This window comes from Triticum urartu, chromosome 1, assembly GCF_003073215.2.
Source record: "Triticum urartu cultivar G1812 chromosome 1, Tu2.1, whole genome shotgun sequence".
In the NCBI taxonomy this organism is placed as follows: domain Eukaryota; kingdom Viridiplantae; phylum Streptophyta; class Magnoliopsida; order Poales; family Poaceae; genus Triticum; species Triticum urartu.
This window is the reverse complement of record NC_053022.1, coordinates 37,686,444-37,703,688: the sequence shown is the minus strand read 5'-3', so window position 1 is coordinate 37,703,688 and position 17,245 is coordinate 37,686,444. Positions and strand designations below refer to the sequence as shown.

Genomic DNA, 17,245 nt, shown 5'->3' with positions numbered 1-17,245 from the left:
AAACTTAGATCTATTCCACCTAAGCATGATATCAATGAGTCTCTCAAAGCCATGAGAATTTCCATTGATGAGTGCAAAGAAAGAACCGCTAGGATGCGATCTAAGAAAGATTGCTTTGTGAAAGCATGTTCTTCTAGTTTTCATGATAATAAAGATGAAGATCTTAAAGTTATTGATGTGTCCCCTATTATATCTTTGGTTTGCAATATGAATTTTGATAATGATGGTACTGAAGATGAGCCACCTTTACCTAGAAGGCGTTCCAAAAATTCGGAGTTTTTAGATCTTGATGCTAAAATTGATAAAAGTGGGATTGAAGAAGTTAAAACTTTAGATATCCATGTACACACTTTCTTGGATTTCAAGGAATTTAATCATGATAACTGCTCTTTGATATACTATATTTCCTTGTTGCAATCCGTGCTAAATTCTCCTGATGCTTATAGTCAAAATAAAGCTTTTACTAAACATGTCGTTGATGCTTTGATGCAATCTTATGAAGAAAAACTTGAGTTGGAAGTTTCTATCCCTAGAAAACTTTATGATGAGTGGGAACCTACAATAAAAATTAAAATTAAAGATCATGAATGTTATGCTTTGTGTGATTTGGGTGCTAGTGTTTCCACGATTCCAAAAACTTTATGTGATTTGTTAGGTTTCTGCGATTTTGATGATTGTTCTTTAAACTTGCACCTTGCGGATTCCACTATTAAGAAACCTATGGGAAGAATTAATGATGTTATTATTGTTGCAAATAGGAATTATGTGCCCGTAGATTTCATTGTTCTTGATATAGATTGCAATCCTTCATGTCCCATTATTCTTGGTAGACCTTTCCTTAGAACAATTGGTGCAATTATTGATATGAAGGAAGGGAATATTAAATTCCAATTTACATTAAGGAAAGGCAGGGAACAGTTTCCTGGAAATTAAATTAAATTACCATATGAATCTTTTATGAGAGGCACTTATGGATTGCATACCAGAGATGGCAATACCTAGATCTATCCTTGCTTTTATGCCTAGCTAGGGGCGTTAAACGATAGCGCTTGTTGGGAGGCAACCCAATTTTATTTTTATTACTTGCTTTTTATCCTGTTTAGTAATAAATAATTTATCTAGCCTCTGTTTTGGTTGTGTTCTTTGTTTTTAATTATTGTTTGTGCCAAGTAGAACCGTTGGGAAGACTTGGGGAAAGTCTTTTTAATCTTGTTGTAAAAAAACAGAAACTTTAGCGCTCACGAGAATCGCTGACATTTTTATTTGGAAAGTGATATTTAGTTAATTATTTTTGCAGATGATTAATATATAAATTCCTCAGGTCCAGAAATTTATTTTAGAATTTTTTGGGTTCCAGAGTTTGCGTTAGCTACACATTACTACAGACTGTTCTGTTTTTGACAGATTCTGTTTTCCGTGTGTTGTTTGCTTATTTTGATGAATCTATGGCTAGTAAAATAGTTTATAAACCATAGAGAAGTTGGAATACAGTAGGTTTAAGACCAATATAATTCAATAATTAATGAGTTCATTATAGTACCTTGAAGTGGTGTTTTGTTTTCTTTCGCTAACGGAGCTCACGAGATTTTCTATTTTGAGTTTTGTGTTGTGAAGTTTTCAAGTTTTGGGTAGAGATTCGATGAATTATGGAACAAGGAGTGGAAAGAGCCTAAGCTTGGGGATTCCCATGGCACCCCAAGATAATATAAGGACACCAAAAATTCAAAGCTTGGGGATGCCCCGGAAGGTATCCCCTCTTTCGTCTTCGTCTATCGGTAACTTTACTTGGAGCTATATTTTTATTCACCACATGATATGTGTTTTTCTTGGAGCGTATTGTATGATTTGAGTCTTTGATTTTTAGTTTACCACAATCATCCTTGCTGTACACACCTTTTGAGAGAGACACACATGATTCGGAATTTATTAGAATACTCTATGTGCTTCACTTATATCTTTTGAGCTATATAGTTTTTGCTATAGTGCTTCACTTATATATTTTAGAGCACAGTGGTGGATTTGTTTTATAGAAACTATTGTTCTCTCATCCTTCACTTATATTATTTTGAGAGTCCTTTAGAACAACATGGCAATTGCTTTTAGGATTAATAAAAATTATCTTATGAGTGTGTTGAATACTATGAGAAGTTTGATACTTGATAATTGTTTTGAGATATGGAGATGGTGATATTAGAGTCATGCTAGTTGAGTAGTTGTGAATTTGAGAAATACTTTTGTTGAAGTTTGTGATTCCCGTAGCATGCACATATGGTGATCCATTATGTGATGAAGTCGGAGCATGATGTATTTATTGATTGTCTTCCTTATGAGTGGCGGTCGGGGACAAGCGATGGTCTTTTCCTACTAATCTATCCCCATAGGAGCATGCACGTAATACTTTGTTTCGATAACTAATAGATTTTTGCAACAAGTATATGAGTTCTTTATGACTAATGTTGAGTCCATGGATCATACACACTCTGACCCTTCCACCGTTGCTAGCCTCTCTAATACCGCACAACTTTCGCCGGTATCATACACCCACCATATACCTTCCTGAAAACAACCACCATACCTACCTATCATGGCATTTCCATAGCCATTCCGAGATATATTGCCATGCAAATTTCCACCGTTCCGTTATTATGACACGCTTCATCATTGTCATATTGCTTGCATGATCATGTAGTTGACATCGTATTTGTGGCAAAGCCACCGTTCATAATTCTTTCATACATGTCACCATGAATCATTGCACATCCCGGTACACCGCCGGAGGCATTCACATAGAGTCATATTTTGTTCTAAGTATCGGGTTGTAATTCTTGAGTTGTAAAGTAAATAAAAGTGCAATGATCATCATTATTAGAGCATTGTCCCAAGTGAGGAAAGGATGATGGAGACTGTGATTCCCCCACAAGTTGGGATGAGACTCCGGACGAAAAAAATAGGCCATAAAAAAGAGAAAAGGCCCAAATAAAAAAATGAGAGAAAAATAGAGAAGGGACAATCATACTATCCTTTTCCCACACTTGTGCTTCAAAGTAGCACCATGATCTTCATGATTGAGAGTCTCCTATGTTATCACTTTCATATACTAGTGGGAATTTTTCGTTATAGAACTTGGCTTGTATATTCCAATGATGGGCTTCCTCAAAATGCCCTAGGTCTTCATGAGCAAGCAAGTTGGATGCACACCCACTTAGTTTCTTTTGTTGAGCTTTCATATACTTATTGCTCTAGTGCGTCCGTTGCATGGCAATCCCTACTCACTCACATTGATATCTATTGATGGGCATCTCCATAGCCCGTTGATACGCCTAGTTGATGTGAGACTATCTTCTCCCTTTTGTCTTCTCCACAACCACCATTCTATTCCACATATAGTGCTATGTCCATGGCTCACACTCATGTATTGCGTGAAGATTGAAAAAGTTTGAGAACACCAAAAGTATGAAACAATTGCTTGGCTTGTCATCGGGGTTGTGCATGATTTAAATATTTTGTGTGGTGAAGATAGAGCATAGCCAGACTATATGATTTTGTAGGGATAACTTTCTTTGGCCATGTTATTTTGAGAAGACATAATTTCTTAGTTAGTATGCTTGAAGTATTATTATTTTTATGTCAATATTAAACTTTTGTATTGAACCTTTCGGATCTGAATATTCATACCACAAATAAGATAATTACATTGGAAATTATGCCAAGTAGCATTCCACATCAAAAATTCTTCTTTTATCATTTACCTACTCGAGGACGATCAGGAATTAAGCTTGGGGATGCTTGATACGTCTCCAACGTATCTATAATTTTTGATTGCTCCATGCTATATTATATACTGTTTTAGATGTTTATTGGGCTTTATTATACACTTCTATATTATTTTTGGGACTAACCTATTAACCGGAGGCCTAGCCCATATTGCTGTTTTTTTGCCTATTTCAGTGTTTCGAAGAAAAGGAATATCATATGGAGTCCAAACGGAATGAAACCTTCGGGAACGTGATTTTTTGAACAAACGTGATCCAGAGGACTTGGAGTGGACGTCAAGGAATCAACGAGGAGGCCACGAGGCAGGGGGGCGTGCCTACCCCCTTGGGCGCGCCCTCCCCCCTCGTGGGCCCCTTGTTGCTCCACCGATGTACTTCTTCCTCATATATATACCCATATACCCAGGAAACACCAAACACGGAGCCAAAACCCTAATTCCACTGCTGCAACCTTCTGTACCCGTGAGATCCCATCTTGGGGCCTTTTCCGGAGCTCCGCCGGAGGGGGCATTGATCACAGAGGGCTTCTACATCAACACCATAGCCTCTCCGATGATGTGTGAGTAGTTTATTTCAGACCTTTGGGTCCATATTTATTAGCTAGATGGCTTCTTCTCTCTTTTTGGATCTCAATACAAAGTTCTCCTTGATTCTCTTGGAGATCTATTCGATGTAATCTTCTTTTGCGGTATGTTTGTCGAGATTTGATGAATTGTGGGTTTATGATCAAGTTTATCTATGAACAATATTTGAATCTCCTCTGAATTCTTTTATGTACGATTGGTTATCTTTGCAAGTCTCTTCAAATTATCAGTTTGGTTTGGCCTACTAGATTGATCTTTCTTGCAATGGGAGAAGTGCTTAGCTTTGGGTTCAATCTTGCGGTGCTCGATCCCAATGACTGAAAAGGAAACGACACGTATTGTATTGTTGCCATCGAGGATAAAAAGATGGGGTTTATATCATATTGCATGAGTTTATCGCTCTACATCATGTCATCTTACTTAAAGCATTACTCTGTTCTTATGAACTTAATACTCTAGATGCATGCTGGATAGTGGTCGATGTGTGGATTAATAGTAGTAGATGCAGGCAGGAGTCGGTCTACTTGTCGCGGACGTGATGCCTATATACATGATCATACCTTGATATTCTCATAAGTATGCTCAATTCTATCAATTGCTCGATAGTAATTCGTTTACCCACCGTAATACTTATGCTCTCGAGAGATGTCACTAGTGAAACCTATGGCCCCCGGGTCTATCTTCTATCATATTAATCTTCCAACACTTAGTTATTTCTATTGCCATTTATTTTACTTTGCATCTTTGGTTTCTATTTATCAAAAAAATACCAAAAATATTATCTTATCATATCTATCAGATCTCACTCTCGTAAGTGACTGTGAAAGGATTAACAAGCCCTTTATCGCATTGGTTGCAAGGTTCTTATTTGTTTGTGTAGGTGCATGGGACTTGAGCGTGATCTCCTACTGGATTGATACCTTGGTTCTCAAAAACTGAGGGAAATACTTACGCTACTTACTGCATCACCCTTTCCTCTTCAAGGGAAAACCAACGCAGTGCTCAAGAGGTAGCAATGGCATTCACCTGAAGACTTTCAAGGCACCTTTTGGGAACCCAGATTTTCTTCATAGGAGAACTTTCCTGCAGTTAGTGCCAACATATCTAGCATATACTTTACCATTCTGATTTTTGAATAGTTTATAGTTGGAGTTAATTGACTCATCAGAAGAATATGAAGATTCACATGTAAAGCCAGATAAAGTAGACGGATCCACTAAAGGTCCCTTTGCAGCAACCCATGAGGTTTTGGGATACTGCTCAGGTTTCCAGTATGTTCCATCAGCATCTATTTTCCTCTCAAAGGCAATACCCTCTTTCCTAGGGTTCCTATTGAGGATCTGCTTTTTAAGCACATCACAAAGAGCCTGATGCCCTTTGAGGCTTTTTTACATGCCTGTCATATACAATTCCTTCCGCCCTACATCATCAGTGATACTAGCAATGTCCTCAGTTGAGGAATTAGTGATAGCAGAGACAGTTGAAGAGTTTGCAGCAATGGAAGTATTTGAGCATTCAGGTGAAGAATTAGCAGATTCACGTTCAATGCACTTCAAACATGGAGGAATAAATTCTTCCTGAGTAGTGCTGGTTTGTTGAGCAAGTAATGAATCACGCTCCTTCTGAAGATCTTCATAACTCACTCTTAACTGCTCAAGATCTTGCTTTCTTTGAAGAAATTCATAAGAAAGCTTCTCATTATCAGATAAGAGAGTGTTATGATAACCTTGAAGATTGTCAAACTTGGACTGAAGTCTCTGAAGATTTTCAGTCAAAATTTTAGTGCGATCCATTTCATCACCCAACATATCATCGCTTTTGTCTAGCATATTTTGAACCTTTTCAAGAGACTTTTGTTGTTTCACAACAATCTTAGCAAGTTTAGAATAACTAGGCTTGAGATTTTGCCATGAAGCAATAGGTGGGAGCGTAGTCATCATCACCGTCGTCAATGGTGTTGGAGAGGTCCTTTTCCTCAGATTTGAAGATGGACTTGCTGACGAACGCGGTAGCGAGGGCTAGGCTCGTGTGACGCCCGGGTAATTTGGCTACCGTAATCCCACGTTAATGATGCCACGTCACCTCGATTATTGTTGCTAATCTCGCGTTAGTTCGAAACTGGTTCGAATTCAAATTCAAAATCAAGCAAACAATAAAATATTTTCAAAAATTAAAACTAAAATGTTGGGGTGTTGCCAAATAATGCATAGGTAATTATTGTGGAGAAACCACAATTTTATAAAAGGATTAAGTGCACTAAAATATTTGAATAGTAGCAAAACATTAAACTAACTACCCTTTTCAATTTGATAAAATATTAAACTATTTGTTTTATTGCCAAAAACTTATAGGGCAGTGGCATACTTATTAAAACTAAATTAGGGACCAGTGGTGTAGTTTATAAAACCAAATTCAAAAGGAAACTAAAATAAAATAGTAAAGCAGAAATATAAAATAAAACATAAATAAATAAAGAGAAAGCACTCACCCTCCCCCCCCGAGGCTCCGGCCCAGCAGGCCACCGGCCCGACTGGGCCACGACCCACCAGGCCGGCCCAACCGGCCACCCACACTCCCCATATTCCCCACACCCGTAACCCTAACCCCTCTCCCAGTCGCCCCACCTCCCCTACTCGCTCCACTCCTCCTCTGTCCCCCTCCCCGATCCAGATCGGATCGGGGGCGTTCGCCGCCGCCGCCCGGAATCCCCACCGGAGACGCCCCGCCACCCACCATCGTCGGTGCTGCCTCCCCTTCTGCGTCACTCGTCCCCGACCTCCTCCTCCTCAACCGCGGACCCCAAGCTCGACGCCGCCCCGACCGCCATCACCGTGCGCCATTCGCCGGAGCTCCTCCGTCATCGCCGGATCTCGCGTCCTCGTCCTCCTCCACAAGCCACGTCGACCCCCTTCTCGGCAACGCTGTGAGCCGCCCATGTTTCCTTCTTTTCCCACGTTCACCGCACCGCTACGCCCCCTCCCTGCTCACTGCGCGTCCATGAGCATGCTCGGTCGTGCCCCTTCTGGCCTCGCCGCGTTCGCCGTCTTCCATGCCCCTGCACCTCGCATCGCGTCCGCGAATCCTCCGCAGCCTCGCTGGCTGCTTGGCCGCCGCAAGCCGCGCGACGCGCCGACTCTGCCTGTTGTTTGCCGCTGCTGCCCTCACGCCCCGCCGGCGCACGTGCCACCCCGTGCGCGCCCATCCGCCTGAGCCGCGTCTGGCCTCGTCCGCGCACAGACGCGCCCCTGTCGCTGCTCTGCATCGCCCCATCAACGCCCGAACGCGCCGCCGCGCGTATGTCGCCCCGCTTGCCTCCTCTGCTCAGGACCGCCCACGGCCACCCCATCGGCCACCGCGGCCATCAGCACCCTGGCCGCTGGCCTCGCCCCGCAACACTCCCCGCCGGCAAGCGCGCGCCCTGGCGCCCGTTGCCCGCAACCGCGCCTCGCGGGCTGGCGCCCGCTCCTGTTTCTACCGACCCGTTAAGGCTCCCTGGTGCCGATGGCAAACGGGGCCCATGCCCCTGGAACGTTTAAAAAAAAGATTAAAAAAACATAAATAAATAAATAAAATTAATTAATTAATTAAGGAATTAATTAAGTTAATTAATCCTACTTAATTAATCTAATTAACCTGTTAGTCTAACTAAACAATATTTAGTTTAACCTAGCCCTAATTAACTTAAAAGTGTATGACAGGTGGGTCCCATTGGGCCCACATGTCAGTTTGACCCAGTCAACCTCTGTTGACTGCTGACGTCATGCTGACACCAGCAAACACTGTTCTGGATAATGTTGCATTAAAATAATTAAATAAATCCTAAAAATGATTTAAATCTTTTAAAATTAATAGAAAATAAACCGTAGCTCAGATGAAAATACTTTGTACATGAAAGTTGCTCAGAACGTCGAGACGATTCCGGATACGCAACCCGTTCGTCCGCCACACCTCCCTAACCTATCGAACTCGTAACTTTCTCCCTCCGGCCCCTTTGCCCGAAAACGTGAAACACCGGGGATACGTTCCCGGATGTTTCCCCCCTTCACTGGTATCACCTCATACCGCGTTAGGACACCCCTAGCACCGTTACTTGTCTTTTCATGCATCGTTATGCATCTGTTTGCATTGTATTCATTGTTTCTTCCCCCTCTTCTTCCGCTAGACACCGAGACCAACGCCGCTGCTGCCCAGTACGACTACGGTGTTGACGACCCCTCTCTCTTGCCAGAGCAACCAAGCAAGCCCCCCCTTTGATCACCAGATATCTCCTACTCTTCTCTATACTTCTTGCATTAGAGTAGTGTAGCATGTTACTGCTCTCCGTTATTCCTATCCTGATGCATAGCCTGTCCTTGCTACTACTGTTGTTACCATTACCTGCTATCCTACTGCTTAGTATAGGATGCTAGTGTTCCATCAGTGGCCCTACACTCTTGTCCGTCTGCCATACTATACTACTGGGCCGTGATCACTTCGGGAGGTGATCACGGGCATATACAATATACTTTACACAGTTACATTACCTGTGGTATTGTTCGGAGTTGGGGGCTGAAGGGGCAGGTGGCAACGTTACTTTACACAGTTACCACCTAGGAGAGAGGTGGGCCTGGCCCTGGTCGGCGTTCGCGGATACTTAACACGCTTAACGAGATCTGGGTATTTGATCTGAGTCTGGCCATTTGGTCTATACGCACTAACCATCTACTCGGGAGTAGTTATGGGTATCCCGGCATCGTGGTATCAGCCGAAGCCTTCGTGACGTCAGCGACTGAGTGGCGCGCGCCGGATTGGAACGTAAGCCTGCTCTTGTATTAAGGGGGCTAGTTCTGCTTCCGGCCATGTTCGCAACGTGCAGGTGTGCTAAGGGCGATGGGCCCAGACCCTTGTGCGCTTAGGTTTAGACCGGCGTGCTGACCTCTCTGTTGTGCCTAGGTGGGGCTGCGACGTGTTGATCTTTCGCGGCCGGGCATGACCCCGAAAAGTGTGTCCGGCCAAATGGGATCAAGCGTGTTGGGGAATGTGGTGCACCCCTGCAGGGAAGTTAATCTATTCGAATAGCCGTGATCTTCGGTAACAGGACGACTTGGAGTTGTACCTTGACCTTATGACAACTAGAACCAGATACTTAATAAAACACACCCTTCCAAGTGCCAGATACAACCGGTGATCGCTCTCTCACAGGGCGACGAGGGGAGGATCATCGGTTAGGATTATGCTATGCGATGCTACTTGGAGGACTTCAGTCTACTCTCTTCTACATGTTGCGAGACGGAGGCTGCCAGAAGCGTAGTCTTCGAAAGGATTAGTTATCCCCCTCTTATTCTGGCATTCTGCAGTTCAGTCCACATATGATACCCTTACTCCATTTGATACCCATGCATATGTAGTGTAGCTCCTTGCTTGCGAGTACTTTGGATGAGTACTCACGGTTGCTTTCTCCCCCTTTTCCCCCTTTCCTTTCATTCTGGTTGTCGCAACCAGATGCTGGAGTCCAGGAGCCAGACGCCACCGTCGACGACGACTCCTACTACATCGGAGGTGCCTACTACTACGTGCTGCCCGCTGACGACGACCAGGAGTAGTTTAGGAGGATCCCAGGCAGGAGGCCTGCGCCTCTTTCGATCTGTATCCCAGTTTGTGCTAGCCTTCTTAAGGCAAACTTGTTTAACTTATGTCTGTACTCAGATATTGTTGCTTTCGCTGACTCGTCTATGATCGAGCTCTTGTATTTGAGCCCTCGAGGCCCCTGGCTTGTAATATGATGCTTGTATGACTTATTTTATTTGTAGAGTTGTGTTGTGATATCTACCCGTGAGTCCTTGATCTTGATCGTACACATTTGTGTGCATGATTAGTGTACGGTCAAATCGGGGGCGTCACAGCTCGCCACACCAGAGTCCGACTCCTCAGATTCCTCCTCTTCCTCATTTTCCTCAGATTCAGCTTCAGAGTCCATTTCCTTGCCAATGAATGCCCGAGCCTTCTTGGAGCCGCTCTTCTTGTGAGATGAAGACCTTGAAGGTTTTGATGAAGAGGACTTTGAAGATTTCTTCTTCTTCTTTGAACCATCAGAACTGTAGTCCTTGTACTTCTTCTTCTTTGATTCCTTTTCCCACTGAGGACAATCTTGAATGTAGTGACCGGTTTTCTAGCATTTATGTCAGAGTCTCTTCTGGTAATTATGGAATGAGGAATCTGATCTTAAGTCACCACTTCTTGAGGATTTTCCAAAACGACCACGTCTTGAGAACTTCTGGAATTTCCTCACGAGCATTGCTAGCTCCTGGCTCAGTTCTTCAGGGTCACCAAGGCTGCTACCAGAATCTTCACCTTCAGATTCAGACACTGCCTTGGCCTTCAGAGCTCGTGATCTGCCATAGCTTGGTCCATAGAGATCTCTCTTGTCAGCAAGCTGGAACTCATGAGTGTTTAGCCTCTCGAGGATACCAGCGGGATCAAGTGACTTATAGTCTCCATGTTCTTGTATCATCAATGTCAAAGTATCAAATGAGGAATCAAGTGATCTCAGTAATTTCTTCACCACCTCATGGTCGATGATGTCAGTGGCACCAAGTGCTTGAAGCTCATTTGAGATGTCAGTGAGTCGATTGAAGGTTTGCAGAACATTTTCATTGTCGAGTCTTTTGAAGCGGTTGAAGAGATTGCAAAGAACGTCAACTCGAGAGTCAAGCTGTGTTGAGACTCCTTCATTGACCTTGGACAGCATGTCCCACATAAGCTTTGTTGTTTCCAAAGCACTCACTCTGCCATACTGCCCTTTGCTCAGATTGCCACATATGATGTTCTTCACTTGAGAGTCGAGTTGCTTGAATCTCTTCACATCAGCAGCATTGATGGTAGGAGTGACAGAGGGAACGCCATTTTCCACAATGTACCAGAGATCGTTGTCAATTGCATCAAGATGCATGCGCATCTTATTCTTTCAGTAGGGGTAGTCCATCCCATCGAAGGTAGGACACCCGGAAGAAACCTTGATCTTACCTGCGGTCGACATAACTAAAACTCCAGGCGGTTAAACCAAAATCACATAGAACAAGGGAGTACCTTGCTTTGATACCAATTAAAAGTGTGTTAAGTCGACTAGAGGGGGGTGAATAGGCGATATTTATGAATTCTTCACTGAGGAATTTCAGGGTGAGGAAATTCCTGAGTGAAGAACTACTTGCAGCGGAATAAGTACTCAGAAGTAAGCATAATAGAATATAAGCATGGTCTTCATGATGAAATGAAAACAAGCACAAATTACAGTAAGCGTAAACACAGGATAAACAGAATGAAGACAAACATACTAAAGAAATTGAACTGAGGAAATAGAGAAAGTCTTCAGTCAAAGTCTTCAAACAGATATGAACAAGCACACAACACAGAAATGAGGAAATGAAAGGGTTGAGGAAATGGAACTAGTTAGCTCGGTGAAGACAATGATTTGGTAGACCAGTTCCAACTGTTGTGACAGTTGTACATCTGGTTAGGGCGGCTAGGTATTCAAACCTGAGGACACACAGTCCCGGACACCCAGTCCTGAACACGCAGTCCAGAACACTCAGTCCTCGCCGTATTCCCGTTGAGCTAAGGTCACACAGACCTCGCCCAATCACTCATGGTAAGTCTTCAGGTGACTTCCGAACCTTCACAGACTCGGTCACTCGACAATCCACAATTTCCTCTTGGATGCTCTAGACCATGACACCTAACCGTCTGGAAGATGCACAGTCTTCAAAGGTGACAAGCGTCGGATCCACACAGGATCAATCTCTTTAGTGATGCTCAATCACTTTGGGTTTGAAGGTGTTTGGGTTTGGGTTTTCCTCACTTGATGATTTTTGCTCAAAGTCCTCGGAGGATGGGATGCTCTCAAATGACAAGTGTCAGTTTCTCTCAGAGTAGCCAACCAGCTAGTGGTTGTATGGGGCAGCTATTTATAGCCTAGGGAGCAGCCCTACATGATAAGACATAAATGCCCTTCAATGATATGACCGTTAGGTGGAAGGATATTTTGGGACAGCTGGCGCGTAGCACAGCAACGGTCGGAAATTTGACTAACAAATTCCTCAGGGCTATCATGTTCCACTCCTGTAGGCAATCCGCACTGGCGAATTCCTAACTCCTCAGTCAGAAAAAATTCCTCATAGACCAAAAGAGCTTCGTCTCTGTCACTGATGAAATTGACTGAACTATATGAGATTTCCAATGGCTTCACTCGAAGGGATTGGTAGGTGTAGGATTTTGAGTTGAGCATCACTTGGAAATTTTTCCTTAGTATTTCCTCGACCCCCTTTAATAGTACGCTGTTTCCTATGACTCAAGAAAGAGAAAATGAAACTACAAAAACAAAAGTCTTCACGCTTCATGTTCCTCGAATGAATACCAAGTCTTCAAGATCACACCAATTTCTTCACTTTCAAAGTCTTCAGAAAGTCTTCAGAAATCCAAAGCCTTCAGCTGAAGAACTTCATTTTTAGGGGTCGACTTCCTCTGTAAATATCAAACTCCTCATAGACTTATAGACCTGTGTACACTCACAAACGCATCAGTCCCTTAACCTATAAGTCTTCAATACACCAAAATCACTAAGGGGCACTAGATGCACTTATAGCTTGTCAACCTCTTGCATACCATAGTTCCTCACATGCATATTAGCAAGACCAGCAATCAAGTCCATGTGGAGACATGTATCATCATCCTACAAAAGAAAAATGTCATGTAACCAGAATTAGTGAAGAAACAGGATCAGCTATAAATATTTGATTATTTTTCTCCTTTTATAGTGGTTTGTCAGAATATATTTTGAGAACTGAAATTAACAAATTCCCATAAGGTAGAATTGCATTCCTTATGCTTCATACCAGAAACAAGGAAGTTATTAAGAATATATAACAAAGTCAACAACAACTATTTGACACAGGCAATCACAGATGAAAACATCTTTACGGTGCCAGCACATAAAACAAAAGCGCTCGATGTCTCTTTCAAATAGTCTGCTCCCCGCCAGCACCCATGCTATCCTGCTACTACACATGCCTTTTTCTCTCTTTGACACACATGTCACACCATTCCCCCTTCCCTTACACTAGGTTTACATCATTAGTGGTCTCTCTACTCCACATACACACACTACCTCTCACACACAAACACGCGCACAAACACACAGACATGCACAAACACCCATCTAGCTATTTGGATCCTTCTTTTAAGACACACACACTTGCATATTCTCTACAACTCTAGATATGTATATACCCCCCCTCTCTAGCTGAGATGCACACCAAAATTCTCCATCTCTCCAAATCACACATCTCTCCCCATGTTCGCATGTCTATCTCACACACTCATTCTCTGGCTATGTCTATGTGTCTCCACGTTACACAACACAAAGCCCCATGTACATGCCTCTCTCTGTCCTCCACACACATAGACACAAAGAATCTCTTATCATTGCATCAGTCTCTAGACATATCACACACGCACTCTCTCTCTCTCAAACACGCTCAACAAGGGTTTCCTTGTGAATAACTTACCGTCTATTCATCAACAGTCGTGGCAGTACGGCGAACACTTGACGTGAAAAAGAACAAATCTACACGTGCGTAGACCACCTAGTATGACTACTAGGACTAGAGCAAGCCGAAAGCGCCCCATCGCCCCCCTCCTTATTGGCGACGGGAAAACATTTGTTTTACACAGTCGAGAAGTCATTGTGCTAAGGCCCCACATGCTGAGCCGGTGAATAGAATGTAGATCCTAGTTTACGGAAACAAGTATCGGTAATACGTTTGTATCTCCATACTTATATTTCTTCTCTTATAAAAAACCAAGTTGGTGATGATGGTATGCGTGCCATCTTGCAATAGACCGTCCGATCTATATCTGACGGATGGAAATTAAACTAAAAGATACCCGCACCTCTCTTCACATTTGCAGACAAGGCCTTCCCTCGTTCATCCTTATCTCCAACAACCTCATTGTTGAGCAATTAAAAAAGGAAGCCTTTGGAACAAACTGGCCTGGTGACCGCTGCCGACGTCGTCCATCCCCTTGCCCCCGCTCAGTCCGACCACCAATCATCACCACGCCCCACTCCACTTCACCTTATCTCCTCTTTCTGGAGATATCATTAGTTTTAACACATGGGATTACTCCTGCATGGTTCAATCACAACAAGTGTTTTATAAAAATATGCATCTTGATGTACCATGCAATGCACGGACATCTTGCTAGTACTCCTATAGAAGACTAAGTTGGTGATGGTGGTGTGTGTGCCATCCGTCATTTCTGACCATTAGATCTACATCTAACGACTGTGAGGTAAGTTGTTGCCTTTTCTCACCAACATCCCACTTCTCTACCAATTTGCGGAAAAACCCATAATTAGTATCTTAAAACCAGCCACACCCCTCCCTCACCTCACCAAAACAACCCAAGAAATATTTTCTGATTGAAACATAATATATCTCTAGTGATATATGTATATCAAAATTAGAGTGTTTTGTATCAAGTTTGTGAATAAGTATTATTCTAATTATGATCCGTTGCAACCACGTGAACATTTCTAGTATTTCCAACCATTCCAAAAAAATGCTAGTATTTCCATAGTTTTGAGTTTTCCATCAAGATATTAGTCACTCATGGTTGATATTTACTTTCAATCACGTACACATAGGCACTATGTAAATAGCCTTGCTTATTATTGGCTTCCAAAGCTTAACTTTCACTCCTACTTACAATATATAGAGTATTTAACAAAAACTACCACTTTCAACCAGCCATAGGAAGACTCTATTGTACAAAAAATAGCAAAACATACCCAAAATTTCTTAATCCGTGCCAAAAACTACTACCTAGTGCCGATTAGGCTCGTTTAAACCCGTTTATGTCAGGGTTGGCCCACGCATCCGTGCTGATGAGGCAACTTAAACCAACACATTTTGTTTGACCGTTGACACGAGGGACCCACATCTGACCTTCTATCCTGTTATATTTCCCCTTAAATCATTATTTTTCCTGCACATTACTTCAAACACTACTGATGCGTGTTCATCGGTGCCGCCGGTGATGAGGGAGTTGTCCGCCGCTCCGCCAGACAGGCCGGACGCCGCGCTGGCCTCCGCACGGGTTGGTAGGCTGGCCCGAGCATGACTGACGTGCGAGCAAGCCACCGCGTTGGCCTTCGCTCGAGCCAGATGACTGGCCTTAGCGCGGCGCGCGTGAGCAAGCCACGGTGCCACCGTGTCAATCTAGCTAGCAAACCTTGCAGACAAGAAGCTGGACAGAGCTATCTTGGCTAGCTAGCAGCCACGAGCGCCAGACGGAGCTGGCATCCGGGCTGTCGCAAGATGGACTCCGCACTGCCGGCGGTTTTAACCTCGCCTTCTGCCGGTGACGGTAGCTGCGTCCCATGGCCGAGGATGACTAGGTGGACGGGCCGGAGGTAGGAGGTCACTCGGGGATTTTTGTGCAGACCGACATGTAGGTCCCATAAGTCATAACGCCTAACTTGCCGGTCGAATATAAGGCGTTGACTTAAGGGGCGACATGGGTTGAAACGTGCCTATAACGACACTTTGTAGAGTAGTTGTTTCTTGGTAGGGCTGGATGGTAAGGGCATGTACAATGGTTGATAATGTAGTCTTTTCTTAAGTCTACCACGTATACAAGTGGTAGTAGTTTCTTGACATTATTAGTGGTTTCTTGGCATTATAGTGGTTTCCTGTAAGGAAAAATGTACTACTAGCAACAAAAGGCGATTCTAGGTTGTGTTGTACTCCAACGAGTACTACTAGTGGTCGCAGGAGTGTATACCTCGTATTGTGGGTTCGATCCCAGCCGAACGCACGGCGGCCTTTTTTTTAAATAGTAACTTCGCTGCGAGCCAATATTGTACACGGGTAGTTTGAGTTTTGAAGTCGAACGGACGTGTCGCACCACAATATGGGTGCACTGGATAGCCCAGCCATGTGAACTGGTTTTCCTTCCCATCATCTCATGGCTCGCGTGCTTGCCCTAGTCGCACCTCGCTTGCAGCTTCCTCATCAGCTAGTAGCATATTTAAACTAGAACCTCCCAATTAAGCCCGAGGAGCCAGAAAAGCCTGGCGCGGTATTGGGAACTATGCAATATGGCTCTGTACGTAAAGTGCTAGTACTCTACTACTCTGTAGCTTGTGGTGTTGCACGCATGGACTTCACTCCATTATCGGCTCTATAAAAGAAATTCCTCTTGACATGATTTTTTTTGTTTTGAAACAGACGCAAAAGCTTTACCTCATCTCATTCATGAAGAAGGAACTACTAACAAAGTTTGATGAGATCCATTACACCTCCACAAATGGAAGCGAGAAGCCTAATCTCGCTGTATCAAATAACTCAAATGTTCTGCCCCCGCAGTAACCGTCGCTGATAAACATGCTGCTAGTGTGTGCGTGAGAGGAGCGGCTAAGTAGGCCAGCTACGTGATACGTCTCCAACGTATCTATAATTTTTGATTCTTCCATGCTATTATATTATCTGTTTTGGATGTTCAATGGGCTTTATTATACACTTTTATATTATTTTTGGGACTAACCTATTAACCAGAGGCCCAGCCCAAATTGCTGTTTTTTTGCCTATTTCAATGTTTCGAAGAAAAGGAATATCAAACGGAGTCCAAACGGAATGAAACCTTCGGGAACGTGATTTTCTGAACAAACGTGATCCAGAGGACTTGGAGTGGATGTCAAGAAATCAATGAGGAGGCCACGAGGCAGGGGGCGCGTCTACCCCCTGGGCGCGCCATCCACCCTCGTGGGCCCCTCGTAGCTCCACCAACCTACTTCTTCCTCCTATATATACCTACGTACCCCGAAAACATTAGGGGAGTAGCCAAAAAACC

General features: G+C 43.5%; 1 pseudogene; it reads right to left on the bottom strand.

The window, feature by feature from the left end:
- The window catches only part of LOC125532665, an 86,798-nt pseudogene extending 73,114 nt beyond the window's left edge, over nucleotides 1–13,684 (bottom strand).
- Between the last annotated feature and the right edge of the window lie 3,561 nt (nucleotides 13,685–17,245).